General features: G+C 41.9%; 1 long non-coding RNA gene across 1 annotated transcript; it reads right to left on the bottom strand.

Annotated features, from left to right (window-relative positions):
• Positions 1–3,590: 3,590 nt before the first annotated feature.
• On the bottom strand, positions 3,591–14,165 carry LOC144586277 (uncharacterized). The gene is made up of 2 exons (XR_013541008.1): positions 13,999–14,165; positions 3,591–6,001 (listed from the first exon to the last, which is right to left on the bottom strand). It is a non-coding gene; the product is annotated as an uncharacterized LOC144586277 (long non-coding RNA).
• Between the last annotated feature and the right edge of the window lie 951 nt (positions 14,166–15,116).

Below are 15,116 nucleotides of genomic sequence, written 5' to 3'. Positions count from 1 at the left end.
CGTTTCATGAGCTTCGATGTGAACGATGCGCCCAAATCTGTGATTATTTCTGAGGCAAATCCCATCCTGGACATATACCCCACCAAGGCATCTGCCACTGTGTTAGTTTCAATGTTAGTCAAGGGTATGGCTTCAGGGTACCTTGTGGCATGGTCCACAATGGTGAGAATGAACCTGTTCCCCCTCTTTGTGGCTTTGGGCAAAGGTCCCACAATATCTACCCCTATGCATTTGAACGGAGTGTCAATCACAGGCAAAGGGCACAACTTTGCTTTGGTCCTGTCGCGGCTATTCCCCTGCCTTTGACACACATCACATTGTTTACAGAACTCCCTGATCTGCTTCCCTATGTCAGGCCAGTAAAAATTCTGTGTGATTCTCTGCTGTGTTTTGTTCACCCCTAAGTGTGCAGCAAACATGTCAGACTGCCCCCTTTGTAAGATCATGGGGCGATACTTTTCAGGTACCACTAGCTGACTTCGGATCCCATCTCCCCCTTTTGAGATATTCCTCAGGGTCTCTCTATACAAAATCCCCCTTTTCTCTAGAAATCTCACTGGGGTTTCAGGTGTTAGCTGGGCGTCAGTCACCTGTTCAAAACACTTTTGGAGAGTGGCGTCTGCCTTTTGCTCTTGGCCAAATCGGCTGTCTGTGGTTAAGGTTTCCACCACAGCTTCTGAACTCCCCTCTGCTTCCGTCTCTGGCTCATCAGTACCCCCCTGAACTGTCCCCGTGGTGGCTTGTGAACGTGTAATCACTAGCACCCGTTTCACATGTTCAGCCAGGTCATTTCCCACGAGCACGGCTGCTGGCAGAGTCGATGAAATCGCTAGCCGCCAAACTCCCCTCCAGCCTTGAAAGTTCACAGGTACCTCCGCTACTGGCAGTGAGATCACCTGCCCCTCAATCCCTGCCACCTTCATGCTCTCATTTGGGATTCTATATTCCCTAGGAATAATATCTGGATGGCACAGGGTCACCTGGGAACAAGTGTCCCTCAGCCCCCTATACTGATGGTCAAGTATTCCTACGTCCACCCCTGCGGTTTCAAACAACTGAGAATCTGTTCTCACGAGCAAGCAGCGCTTGACCTCCACAAGAGGACCATTCTCCTCAGCCTGATCAGCAGATGTAACTGTTCCAGATTGAGTAGCCATGGCAACAGGCTCCCTCAGTGACAAGGAGCTTTGCTCTTTCTGGACACAGAACACAGCTTTTGGCTTGGTTCCACTCGAATCCTGAGGCACAATTCCTTTTAGCTGCTTTAATTTCTCACACTCTGAGATTAGATGGCCCTTTCCTTGACAGAAATAACACTTTCTGCTGTATTTTGAGTCTTTCTCATCTGATTTTGGTTTTCCCTCCAAAATCTGAGGTCTTGGTTTCATGTCTGAGGGCTTCCCTTCACCATGGGCTCCTCCCCCTTGCTGGTTTCTCTCTGGTCCCTGAGAGTACTTGCTGTAGGTTTCTTTAGGTTTACCCATCGATTTCCCCTCACCTAAGGGCTTTCTTATCTGGTAAATAAAATCTGCGATCTCGGCTGCTTCTGCCACAGATTTCGGTTTCCTTTCCCTCACCTGGAATTTCAGTTCCCCATGCAGGACTGAATAGAACTGTTCCAGCGCTATCAAGTCTTTGAGCTGCTGAAAGGTCTCTGTCCCCTCCTGAGATAGCCATTTCTCTAGCAGCCTCACCAATTGGGCCCCCACTTGGGTAAAAGTCTGCTCTGGTTTCTTGGTGATTGACCTGAATCTTTGCCTCAGCTGTTCCGCATTTATCCCATGTCTGGCAAACACCAGTTTTTTAAACTCTGCAAAATCTTTCATCAGTTCCTCTGGCATCTCTGCATAGACTTCTGCCAGGCTGCCACTGATTAAAGATCGCATGATGGTCATCTTCTCAGTTTCCCTTACTGAGAAGTCCACAAACGCTCTTTCCACTAAGGAAAAGAACACCTCAGGGCAATCTCCCTTGTGGTACACAGGGAATTTCTTCAGGTCAGCTTTAGACAATTGGCCTCCCTCAGAATCCCTATTGTTATTATTGTTCTGATTCATCAGTTCCAATTTTCTTAACTCAAACGCCATTCTTTCTTTTTCCAGAGCAATTTTCTCTCTCTCTAATCTTTCCTCCTTTTCCATTCTCTCTCTCTCTAATTCGAAATGTCTCTGTTTCTCTCTTTCCCTTTCCTCCATTTTTTCTCTCTCTAATCTTTCCTCCACTTCCCTCACCCTCAGTTCATGCTGTTGGGCTAGGAGTATTTTTCTGAGTTCTGGGTTCTGTTCTCCCGTGCTGTCCCCCTGCACTGAGCCAAATTCATCCTCAGAACCTTGGTCTACCTGGGGGTCTTTCACTTCACCCATTTCTGCCATTTGGCTTCGAGTCAAGGGCATAATCCCCCCCAGAACAGGCTGCTTTCAAAAGTCAAGCCTCAAAATAAAGCGACCACTTTTTTTTTCTTTTGCCTCAGAACCAACTTTCTATAGATTGCTGCTGTTCTTCAGCACTAACTTGCAACTGTTGCCAGCCAGAGTCCACCCCCCTCTGCTAGGCCTCTCAGCAGACAGGCTAGATCACTGCTACTTTACACAGTTTTGCCTCAGCTTTTTTCCCGCCAAAACAGGTTGCCTCAGAGCTCCCTAATGTAGTCTCCCCAGTTGGCACGTTCTTCCACTAGCGCACCTCCCCGTGAGGTACACCTAGAAGATTACCTACGTGCTCTCAGATTGTCCCTGACTAGACCCCCCTTGCTCTGGGCACACTTACCAAGGCTTTGCTGGACCACTGGACAACTGGACCAGTCGTATCCCACCGCTGCCACCAATCAATGTGACAAACCCAGACCTACTGGGATATGCCCCACTTTCACTAAGCTGCCACCAACCATTCCCTATAAGAAGTCACACAGACCAGGGATGGATTTTCAACAAATAAAAGAATAAGGTTTATTTAAAACAACACACAGGGAAAATAAAATGATCAAGTGAATAAGATACAGTAACGTGGCTTAGTCTCAATCATACATACACACAGTGTGGTTCACACAGAACACTTAACTTGAAGCACAGACCCTGAACCTATCAGTTCTGGCTAACCATACAGACACCTGAACCTATCAGGTTGGTACTGACTGACACACAGTAGTACCCTGTCTGACACACAGACTCCCACTCAAGCTTCTTCTCTCAGCTCCCTCCAGCTTCTCCTCTTCACACAAGCTCCACATATATATACAGTACAGCCCCTCCTCCTGATGTCCCGCCTTCCACTCCCCATAGGATGGAACTTTCCCTCCAAACCCATGACAGACAGGTAACATCAGTGCTGTATGTAACAGGCATGTCCTTCTTTTGTTACAGCAAGCAGCACTAAATATTTTTGCTAAAATGGTAGCATTTTTAACCCCTGCCCCCACAATGCTGAAGTAAATTTTAAATGCAAAAAGAGGTGATACCTTTAAAGACCACTAAAAAAATCATTGCAGAATAAATGAGATTTTGCAGAGTAAACACCTCTTCATCAGGATAGTACCAGTGTGAAGAACTTAAAAGTGCAAAACTTAAAGCCCAAAAGTACATGGCAAGAGGGTTTTTGTTTGTTTGTTTGTTTGTTTTTTTGGGCCAGGAAGTTTGCTCTTAGATGTTAAGTCTAGCAATAGAACTTCCCTGAAAGAAATCATCCCTTTAAAGAAAATTTAATCAAATGGTTTAGATACATAGATGATGTCGTTATAATTTGGAAGGGCCCATGGAGTTTATTAGAACAATTCTTTGGATGGCTTAATATTGAATAGCAACAATAAATTTGACACTAATTATAAATATGAGATACATTTCTTAGATTTCACTATCATGGAAGAATCAGAGAAGCTGTACTCAAAGGTATATAGAAAACCAACGAACTGTAACACCTATTTGAGGCTTTGATAACTCCAATCCTAGATCTCTATGTCAAAATTTCCCATATGGTCAGTTTTAAGGATGAAAAAGAACTGTACCAAGAGGAAGGACTTGAGCAGGAATCTCTAATGTTGGGAAATCAGTTAAGACAGTGGTCCCCAACCTTGGGCCTCCAGATGTTCTTGGGCTACAACTCCCAGAAGCCTTCACCACCACCTCTGCTGGCCAGGATTTCTGGGAGTTTAAGCCCAATAACATCTGGAGGCCCAAGGTTGGGGACCACTGCATTAAGGGACAGGTTACCCACATAAGGTCACAGATAACAGTTTTGATAAGGCCAATAATACCAGACACAATTGTCGCATCCACCCAGTGTCCTTTGTTTATTTTCCCTTAAACACAAGTCCACCCTCTGGATTCGTTTCCTCACTTCACACTGCCACCAGGTATTATTCCCTCAGTACCCAATAGATAGATCTTAGACATGTGCTGCCAATACAACAGATTTATTTATATTACAGATATTATACAAACCACAGGAGAAAACTGTTTATTCACTGTTACAATTTTCTTTTACAATTTAAACTGTTACAATTTAAACAGTTTATTTATTCACTGTTACAATTTTCTTTGACTATCTATTTATTCTCTATACTTTTGAACTCTTTCCTATTCTCTCTCACATTCTAACTTTCCAATCTCCGTCCTAACTTTCTCAATTCAATTTCCTCTCTCTCTTCAATTCCCTATCTCCAACCTCTTTTCTCCAACTCCCCTCTCTAACTCCCTAACCAACTGTCTAACTGTTGTTTTTTTGTTCTGCCCCTCCTGTCTTCTCATAGTCTCCTGCCCTTGAGCTCCCCATGATGGATAGGTGTGATGTGGGGGTTTCTCCACAACAATGATCTTCTAAACACCACAAAAAAACAACAACCTACAAATCATATTAACTGTGTTCTAACATACGATCATGTCACTAACTAACTATAGAAATGCATGAATAGGCATTGATACATCTTAGAAAGTAGAGAAGGATTTCAGGAGGGAATACATATATATTAAGGAACAAGAAACATAGGGGATATGTTAGTAAAGGGTAAATTTAAAGACAGAGTACCACCATAAATCCGGAGCATTCTACCTGGTTCTTCCCCTCCCATGGGACATCATCCCTGTGGACATTATGCCTACTGTGGAAATACATGTCATATGACAGAATTAAAAGACCCACAAAATGGCAAGCTATACAATCTGAAGAAATCTACCAACTGCAGTACTAAGGGAGTGGCCTATGCCAGAAGTTGTCCTTGCAACAAATTGTGTATAGGAAAGACCTCCTAAAAGGAGGATAGGAGAACATCTGAGTAATTGAAGAAATAGAAGACTGGGTGGTCTTCTTGTCAGCAACTTCACAAAATTTAGCCACACAATAAGAGATTTAATATTCTGGAGTGTGGATAGGGTTCCTGTGAAGTATGAGAGGTCCTTCTTGAGGAGGGAAACTGAGTGGATGTTGAAATTGAACACTTTAGCCCCTTTTCAGCTAAATGAAGAAACTGATTTCTTGCCCTTACTATAGCACAGCTCCCACTGTTTTGCTGATTATCTCACTGTCTTTGACTCATCTGCCAGCTGAGAATAAGTAGATACCATCCCTTTTGTATTTGCACTTTAGATTAACGTTGGATCTGCTACCGATCAAACGAAACACAAAAGTTGTAAAGGCTTGGTATGTACCTTCTATGCTCTCATTAAGCTGTACTAGGAGTTTATGGATCTTGTTATGTGCGCATTTATTAATATTTTATGTTGTTAACTGCATAGATAAGAAAAAAAGTGGTGTAACTGTCCCAAGCCAGTTGTTTCTAAATTAATATATATTTATTTATTTTATACTTAGCTTTTGAAGAAGACCACTGCCAAAACCTGTCGGGCCTGATAAGAGAAGATTCTTTTTAGATAAGAATAAAATCTGCATTGCCAACATTTTTATACATCTTGAGACTCAGTCTACCATTTGTACTTTTGCCACCAGTGGATGTATCAGTTCCCTTTGCTTTGCTTCTTTGAACAGCATTCTTTGTCCTTGCTTCTACCAATCCCTGAAAAAAAGGAATATGTACATTGACTTGCCTTTTTGACATTCAGAGTGGCATGTGAAAAAAATGTGCATTAATGAATACCGTGTGATGCATTCAGATCACACACAGACACGGGCCAAAGATATTCTAAGAAAAGGTCTTAGTCAATCCTTGTTCCTCATCTTGATGCGACATAGCAATGTTAAGCATAGGTTAAGTGCCGTCAGGTTAACCAATGACATGGACCAGCACATGCTTTATAAGCCTCCATGCAACCTGGAAGCTCATGAATGATCTATAGCACAGCTGTAAATAATACCTTATATAGTACTCTGGGATGGGGAGCAAGACAGCAAATGACAAATGAAGATGAGCTCCTGTTCACTTAGCATTTAGAGCAACCATAATCTTTATGTACATGATGGAATGGATTTACTACATTTTTAAAGAGTACATTCTGCGGTCTTTGAAACTGGAAGCAATTTTGACCTAAATGCAGAAGGCTGATGATGCAGATTTACAGACATCACTCATTTCATTCTGAGGGTAATGAACCTGATTCATTCTGATTGAAAGCAACCAGATTGTTTTTCATTTATGTGGACAGAGTCTAGATTAATGTATTGGCAAGATAAGTAGAGAATCGATGGAAATATCTGACAGGTTCGGAAAATTCTCATCGTCCCAGTCTGGACAAAATAAATTTATAGCATGTGCATCGTATATTCTCAGTAGACTTCAAGATCTTTCCTCCTGCATTTCTTCCTTGTCTACATTTTGGTTTGTGCTTTCCTTAACATACACATTTAATGTCCACATTTATATAGTTATTAGTCAGATTTGCTTTCAAGAAGAGGAGGAGGAGCCAGATACTTCCTGTTTCCTCCTGATTATAGGGTATCTATCTATCTATCTATCTATCTATCTATCTATCTATCTATCTATCTATCTATCTATCTATCTATCTATCTATCTATCTATCTATCTATCTATCTATCTATCTATCTATCTATCTATCTATCTATCTATCTATCTATCTATCTATCTATCTATCTATCTATCTATCTATTTATTTATTTATTTATTTATTTAAATCTATATCCCACCTATCTAGACCGAAGTATACTCTGGGCAGCTAACAACACTCAAGAATGATAAAACAACAACAACATTAATACAATTGAAAATAACAAATAAATTAGATATTGACAGGAGGGAAGGCCTGCCTAAAGAGCCAGGTCTTGAGTTGGCTCTTAAAAACACCCAGTGAGGGAGCCAGATAAATTTCTTGGGGGGGGATTGTTCCAGAGCCGAGGGGCCACTGCCAAGAAGGCCTACTTTCTTGTTCTTTCTCTTCAGGCCTTCCTCGGCGTTAGGCCCCTCAGCTGCCCATGTTGACTGAAGCAAGTGATTCAGGTGGGAGGAGGTGTTCCGCCAGATATTGAGGTCCTAAACTGTTTAGGGCTTTATATGTCATCATTAGTACTTTGAAATCAATCCAGAAATGAATGGGCAGCCTGTGGAGGGCAGCCAGAATAGGGGAGATATGTTGATGTTTTCTCACCCCTGTAAGAAGTCTGGCCGCCGTGTTCTGCACCATTTGAAGCTTCCACATCAGTCTCAAAGGTAGCCCCACATAGAGTGCATTACAGTAGTCTAATCTCGAGACTACAAGCGCATGGACCAGAGTGGTGAGCACCCCAACATCAAGATAGAAATGCAGCTGGGCAATCTGCTGAAGATGGAAATAGGTGGTACAGACTACTGATGGGTCACAATGGACCCCCAAACTGTGAACTGAATTCTTTGTGGTGAGAGTCACCCCCAAAAGGGAGGGAGTTCCTCAAACCACTGACATCAGGGCCACCCATCCTCAGGACCTGCATCTTGTCCAGGTTCAGCCTCAGACCATTCACCTGCATCCATTTCAGTACAGCCTCCAGACAGTGTTGAAGGGACGAAACGGCATCCACTGATGTTGGAGAAAAGGAGATGTAGAGCTGAGTGTCATCAGCGTACTGATGACACGAAGCCCCACGCCTCCTGATGACCTGACGCAGCAGCCTCATGTAGATATTAAACAGCATTGGGGAGATAACTGAGCCCTGTGGAACCCCACAATTAAGATTCCACAGAGCCAATACACTCTCCCCAAGGTGTAGTCTCTGGGGACAGCCTCCAAGAAGGATTGGAGCCAGGCTAGTGCCAGACCACCGAATCCCAGCTCAGAAAGCCTCCCCAGGAGGATACTGTGGTTGACGGTACTGAAGGCAGCTGAGATATTGAGAACCAACAGAGACATTTTGCCCCTGTCAGCCTCCCTCAGCAGGTCATCAAACAAGGCGACCAATGCCATTTCCATACTGTGGCGTGGCCTGAAGCCCAACAGAAATGGATCCAGGGAACTGGAAGATACACCTTAAAACTGTGCAGATTTGTGTTTTGGAATCTCCTGGCATCCTCTGCCTGTACTGCCCAGGCAGTAATATACTCTGTTCACTACAAGAAGCATCAGTGGCTTATAGTGACAAGCCTCACAGCCAGAAGAGCACCACTTTCTCTAGCTGTCTACTTTGACTTAACAGCAGTCAAAGTTGTGCACTGCTCTAAATGGTGCAGGACCTTTCCTTTCAAGTAAGAAACAGAATAATTGGCCAGCCATCTCACAAAAATAAGTGCACTTTAGGGATAAGGAAGATGAGGTAAGTTTGGCCAACACAATTCCCCAAATGAGTAATGGAAAACAAGCACAACTCAACTGAAAACCCAGGTCACTGCATTGTTAGCCCAGAAGAGGAGCACATTGCAAACAATGTTTAAGGACACCTTAGGGAAAACTTTTGTATTTTTTTTTCAAGGTCTTTCAGGGGACTTGCCTGCATTCATTTTGGGTTCTTTTGGGTATAGGTCTTTTCAGTAAACCTGAAAATACTAGATTGTGTTGGGCTGTATGTTTTTCCCATTCTGATTTCCAGCACTAGAGTCAATTTAAACTCTACAGTACCCTCTAAAAGAGTAAAAAAAAAAAAAATCAAAATCAGAGACTAAACAGCAGACAATAATCTGCTGTGAAAGTGAACAACAATGTGAGAAAGAAAATTAAATCATCCACAGACCTATGCAGGCACTGATAATATTTTATCATCACATCACCATCCTCATTAGCCTTATCAAACCATCAGCAGGAAACAGTACAAATGAGGAGAAATCAGCATCATGATTAGAATCAAAATAAAATATATAACGTCCACTAAAGCAGTATAATCAGCCTGCCAACCCCCAAAATATGGGTGATTAGGGAGACAGGTATCAATAGTCCCAACAGCTTCAGTCCAGCAGTGCAGTCAATAGTTCACCAGGTGAAGAGTAGGCAGAGAAGACACTCCAGGCAACAATAAAAGTAAGTAAAATAAAAGGTACAAATATTAAAGTGAAACCACACCCTCCATCATTGTGCAGCAACCAGAAGATGACATGACTGTAAAATAGAATATCCCCTGAAAATAAGCCCTAATGTGTTTTTGGAGCAAAAATTAATATAAGACCCTGTCTTATTTTCGGAGAAACATGATATTAAACACATAAGAAATCCATCAGCATTTCTTATGGTTTTCTGAATCTTTCATATTTTGGAGGCTATCCTAAAGTCATAAAAGACTCCAAAAACAAAAGAATGGGCTTCTTTTGGGTTTTTCTCTGTTCAGGTTAACTCCAAAGACCCATCCCTAGTAATATTTTTAGAATAAGAATATTACTCCAAGCTTTGAAACAGAGAGCCAGTGTGTGAAGTGTAAAGGCAGAGTCACGCTGTAATTCCACAGTCAAGTGAAAATGTCAGCGTCTGTGTTAGCATGACACAAAAATCAGTCTTCAAACCTTTTGTCCCAGCAACTATTCTTCCTCAGAACTACCACTCATAAAACTGAGCCCAACCCAGGCCTGAGCTGTAGGCACATTGTCTGAGGTCCTACTCATGAGGAGTTCATTACTCCCAGAGAGTCTTCAGGAGTAATCAAGTTCCTTCATCCCAAGAGGCCCAGAAGCTTCCCAACTTTGGGTCCTCAGATGTTTCTGGACTACAAATTCCGGAAATCCTGATCAGCAGGATTTCTGGGAGTTTTAGTCCAAGAACATCTGGGGGCTCAAAGTTGGGAACCATTGCTCTCTAGAGCATTCTCAGAATAATATCCTTCCAGGATGGGCAAGTTAGCAAATTTTTTCTACATTTTAACATGTGGTATATCAACCTAAGGTATCCCATCACCTGAATAATGTATATAAACACATCCTGTAGTGTATAAGATTAAATTATGGAAGGTCCAAGAGGTGTGGATGAAACTGTGTCTTTGATCTGAAGATTGCTCATGTGGGATGAGAAAGATAAAATTAATCTGAGATTACAACTGACATATTTAGGTTCCTTCAGCCCCAAGACAGAAAAATTGTTACAATGAAACACCTGCCATTCTTGACTATCTCTTTGACAAAGAGCTATTTTTGAGGGAGAGTAGTTTCACGGTGAAATATTGTGGGTATTCTCATTCCAAATGGTTGTTGATTCCATTAGAATGGAATGAGGAGAAAAGAGGGAAAAATTGATTTTTCTTTTTCTGTTGTTTAACAAATTTGTATGGAATGCTGGACATAAAATCAATGGATAAGTTTGCAATACACACTCAGTTGTAATTGCAGTGTAATGGTATGACATGTTTTAATACCTCGAGGGTGTTATCCAATTCTCTCTGAATCTTTTCTTGACTACATCAACATTCAATCAACATTATTAAACATCGTAATCCTTTTCAGAGGCATTGAATGAGCAAACATAGCAGGCAAGTGTGTCCTTTACTGGAGGGCACATCAAGATTAAGTTCCTGGCTCAGAGCTCTGCAGGCACACAGCTTCCACAAGTAGACATCTCCATTCATTTTAGTAGATAAGTTGCTATCTTGGAAGCAGGGATGTGGCAGAATTTTGATCCACTGCAGTTTTGGAAAGCATTTACCCAAAGCTGCAACTTTATTCCTATCTGGAATGCAACGGATTTGGGACTGAATACATTCAAATGGAGGAGAAACTGAAAATACTTGATTCACTCATCCAAACCTAGCCCCAAAGGTGCCAGCTCTTAAAATTCATGTTTCTCAATCCCTGTGTAAGTCCATGCCAAGCTAGGGGGTCACCACCGCCTCTTGTCTTCTGAGATGCTCCTCATCTGTAACAGTTACCTTGCAGGCAGTGCCATAATTAGCCTTCTTTGGCACCTGGGATAAGCAGTGCAAAATGTGACCCCCAAATCAACACTGTCATTCACAGGCCAAAATCCTTCATATTCAAGCTAGTGTCGTAAATTGCAATCCCATAGGCCAGTTGAACCAATAGGGGTTTGGTGAGTCAACCCCTCCGTAAGTTCCATTGATGAAATAAGCCCCTTCTAACAGCAATTTATTACAGCAAGTGAATCACAGCCAGAGCAGGCTCATTTGAATCCATGGAACCTAGGAAGGAATTGACTCACGAAATACCTGTTGCTTCAAAGAGCCCATCCTAGCATGATACTAAACAACTAGACTTTGGCCAGTATATGGAAATATGTACAGTGGGGTCTCTACTTAAGAACTTAATCCATATTGGAAGGTGGTTCTCAAGTTGAAAAGTTCTTATGTTGAATCTGCATTTCCCATAGGAATGCATTGAAAACCATTTAATCCGTATCTGCTCCTTTCCGTCCATAGAAACTACTGTGGAACCTCTACTTAAGAACTTAATCTGTTTTGGAATGGTGTTCTTAAGTTGAAACGTTCTTAAGTTGAAGGAAAATTTCCCACAGGAATGGACTGAAAACCAATTAATTCGTTCTGGCTGTTTTTTTGTTATGTAGAGGTGTGTTCGTACTGTACATTGAAGCATTAGTTCCCATAGGAACTAATGCAAAGCTGGTTAATACGTACTCTACCACTAGGGGGAGAATTTTTTTAAAACCTAAGATGACCTAAGGTTAAAAAAAGAGCACGAAAGGTTTTTTTTCCTGTTCTTATCTTGGATTTCTGTTCTCAAGTAGAAGCAAAATTTAGCAAATGGAGCTGTTCTTAAGTTGAATTGTTCTTAAGTAGGGACGTTCTTAAGTAGAGACCCCACTGTAATGAGAGCTCTGTTCACCTTGCCAGTACCTCCCTTCCTCCACAAGGATTAGCAGCACTGTCAAAGCTAATAGATAGATAGATAGATAGATAGATAGATAGATAGATAGATAGATAGATAGATAGATAGATAGATAGATAGATAGATAGATAGATAGATAGATAGATAGATAGATAGATAGATAGATAGATAGATAGATAGATAGATAGATAGATAGATATGGATGAACTAATAAAGGAATAGTGTTATGCACAGATATTTATATGCACACCTTATTCAGAATACTACTTATATTAATCAGATGGCTTTCTGTGCTGTTTGGCCCACTCTACCTCAGCAAGTCTTGGTATAACAACTACCTTACTTCTCTCCTCTAGCAAACTGGTCTACTGGCCACATAGTCTGGTCTACCACTATCTTTTCTTATGGTGGCAGACCAAATTGCTGGGCCAAATCTATGGAAATGGATGGCACCCTTTAAAAATTTGGTGTCCTGGGACAAAGCCTAACTTGCCCTGTCTTCTCTACAAGCACTCATTGTGGCACATACAAAACATAGCCCACAGTCGTTCATAAAAATTAGGCACTGAAACCCTTGGGGCTGGATAGAATAATAATAATCTGTCAGAATAATAAAAATCTTCAATTGTTTCTAGTAATTTTATCTAGAAATTTGCAAATGTTGATACTGAACTTTCTCTGTTACCCAGATATTGCACTGACTGGAGGGAAATTTCAGACTAGCTGCCACTCCCTGTGTGTGTCTCAGTGAGCACTTTTTACTTTCCCACATGCATTGCTTCCTCTTATTCCAGTGAATCTGTTCTCCGCTTGCTATGGAAATAGGCCTACCTCCTCGGCTTGCTCTAAAATTGAAAATGTCTGCCTCTCGGCAGCAAAGCCACAAAAGGGGTGACAAAGGATAAAAGGGCTGCTTTTTTACGATGAAATTTGTCTAGCTAGCATTTTAATAATGGTCATAAACAAAGAGGCGGCATGTTTGTAATTCCTCCGCACTGGCAAGTCCTTCTTCAGAATGAGAAACGACATCATTCCTGTTTACTTTGCAACAGATTAATGGTGTATTTTTGCTCACTACCTTGACCTATGCACCTGGCACAGGTTTGCCAACATTTGCAGAGAAGGTGATTTCACAAGGACAAGGGTGTAATGCATGCTGGGGTCAACGGAGCAAGGTTTGTCCTACGCTAATGAGTCCTCAGTAAAGACAAGCTGTCATTCAGAGTCTGGTTAAGTATTTTTCACTTGAACCGATGTTTTCCTCCAGAGGTTTGATAGGAGAAAATGAAGAATTAAAAATGCATACAGTACTTCCTAGGTGGGTGGGTTAAGGTGCCTGCATTCTCTCTCCCCACACCCCCAAGCAGGGATGGGGACTCAAATTGCAGGAGTCGCTGTTAAGTCATACTTAAGTCATACTGGCGACTCAATTCAATCTTGACTCTGTTTTTTCTCCCCCCCCCCCCAATGACTCAGACTTGACTTGCAAGTCAGGACCCACCTACCCCTCCTTTTTTTTCTGGGGAAAAATAGCTTGTTTTTAATAGGGACTTGGGGCTTGGTCCTCGGTACCAAAGACTTGGACTCAGGCTTGGGATTCAGACCCAAAGACTTGCCAACATCCCTGCCCCCAAGGAAGTCTTCTACATTTGAAAAACCACTCTTCCCTTTACTCCAGAATGTTTAAATCTGCCTTCACTTCTTTCAGTTTAATTAAGCTGTCAAATGGACTCCTAAATCTATCAGCAATGACGTGAGTTGAAATGGAAGCACAAGCAAGTTTTGAGCCAATAGGTTAGTATCAAATAATTTGGGAGGCTGTAAGAAAGGCTGTGTTCCTCCCAGAATATCTTTACCCTGTTTTGCTCCCTTCCTCTCATTTCTTCTCTCTCCCTTTTTCTCCTCGTCCACATGTCTCTCTTTCACAGAAGTTCCTCATCTCACATTCGGCTGGCTGTCCCCCCTGGGTGCTGTTCCAGAAAGTTGCTAAATCTGACTCCCTTGATATGAAGCATGCTCCTCCCTTCTCAGCTTAGAAAGAGACTAGGCTGCAGAAGAAAATAGAGGGGCTGGCACTGAGGTCATGGATTTGTCCTGAACCAAAAGGGCTGCTATAGCATTTGGCTGCCCTTTGAAGCAGCAAGAAATTAAAAGGGAGAATGGGGAGTGCAGTGGAACGGAACGGAAGAGCTACCACACAGAACAACTCAAGCTTGTATCTTCAGCTTAGAAACACTTCTTTTTCACTCCTTTTTTCCCCTATGTCTTCTCAGCTATTAGGAAGCCACATTAATTGCCATGTATTTTCCACGCACTTCCTCCTCTCCCACAATTGCAGCAGCAGCAGCAGGAAAGGACAGGCACTTCAGGGGAAAAATTAGGAGAAAGGGAGTAACAACACCCCTTCCCTTGCTTGTCCATTTCTTTTCCCATCAGCCAACTGCATATAGCCGAGCTCAGCAGAACAGGGGGACCTGCAAGTTAAATAATGTGTGTTTATATACGTGGGATTCTTAGAAAGACTGTGTGGAGGGAAACCTTGGTACCTGCAGTCTGGCACCTGCCACATATCTATGGAAAATTCCCGTATTATCATGCCAATCTGACCTTTATAAAATATAATGTGTGACCCTAATATCTATTTCTCATATCATATATATTTTAAGCAAAGTATAATATAAAATATCTATTCTGACATCATCTTACTGGCAGAAAGCAGCAATGACTTGAAATGGCTGTTACAGAAAGCAAAAGAAGAAAGTGCCAAAGCAGGAGTGCAGTTGAATGTTAAGAAGACAAAACTCATGACTGCAGAAGAACTGCATGACTTTTGCATTGACAATGAAGAAATTCGTTAGAGATTTCGTATACCTTGGTTCCATCATCAATCCAAATGGAGACTGCATTCAGGAAATCAGAAGACTGGAACTTGGAAATGCAGCAATGAAGGAATTAGAAAAGAGCATCAAGTGTA

This window comes from Pogona vitticeps, chromosome 2 (genome assembly GCF_051106095.1).
Source record: "Pogona vitticeps strain Pit_001003342236 chromosome 2, PviZW2.1, whole genome shotgun sequence".
Classification (NCBI taxonomy): domain Eukaryota; kingdom Metazoa; phylum Chordata; class Lepidosauria; order Squamata; family Agamidae; genus Pogona; species Pogona vitticeps.
Note: the sequence above shows the minus strand (reverse complement) of the source record. Positions and strands in the feature narration are given on the sequence as shown.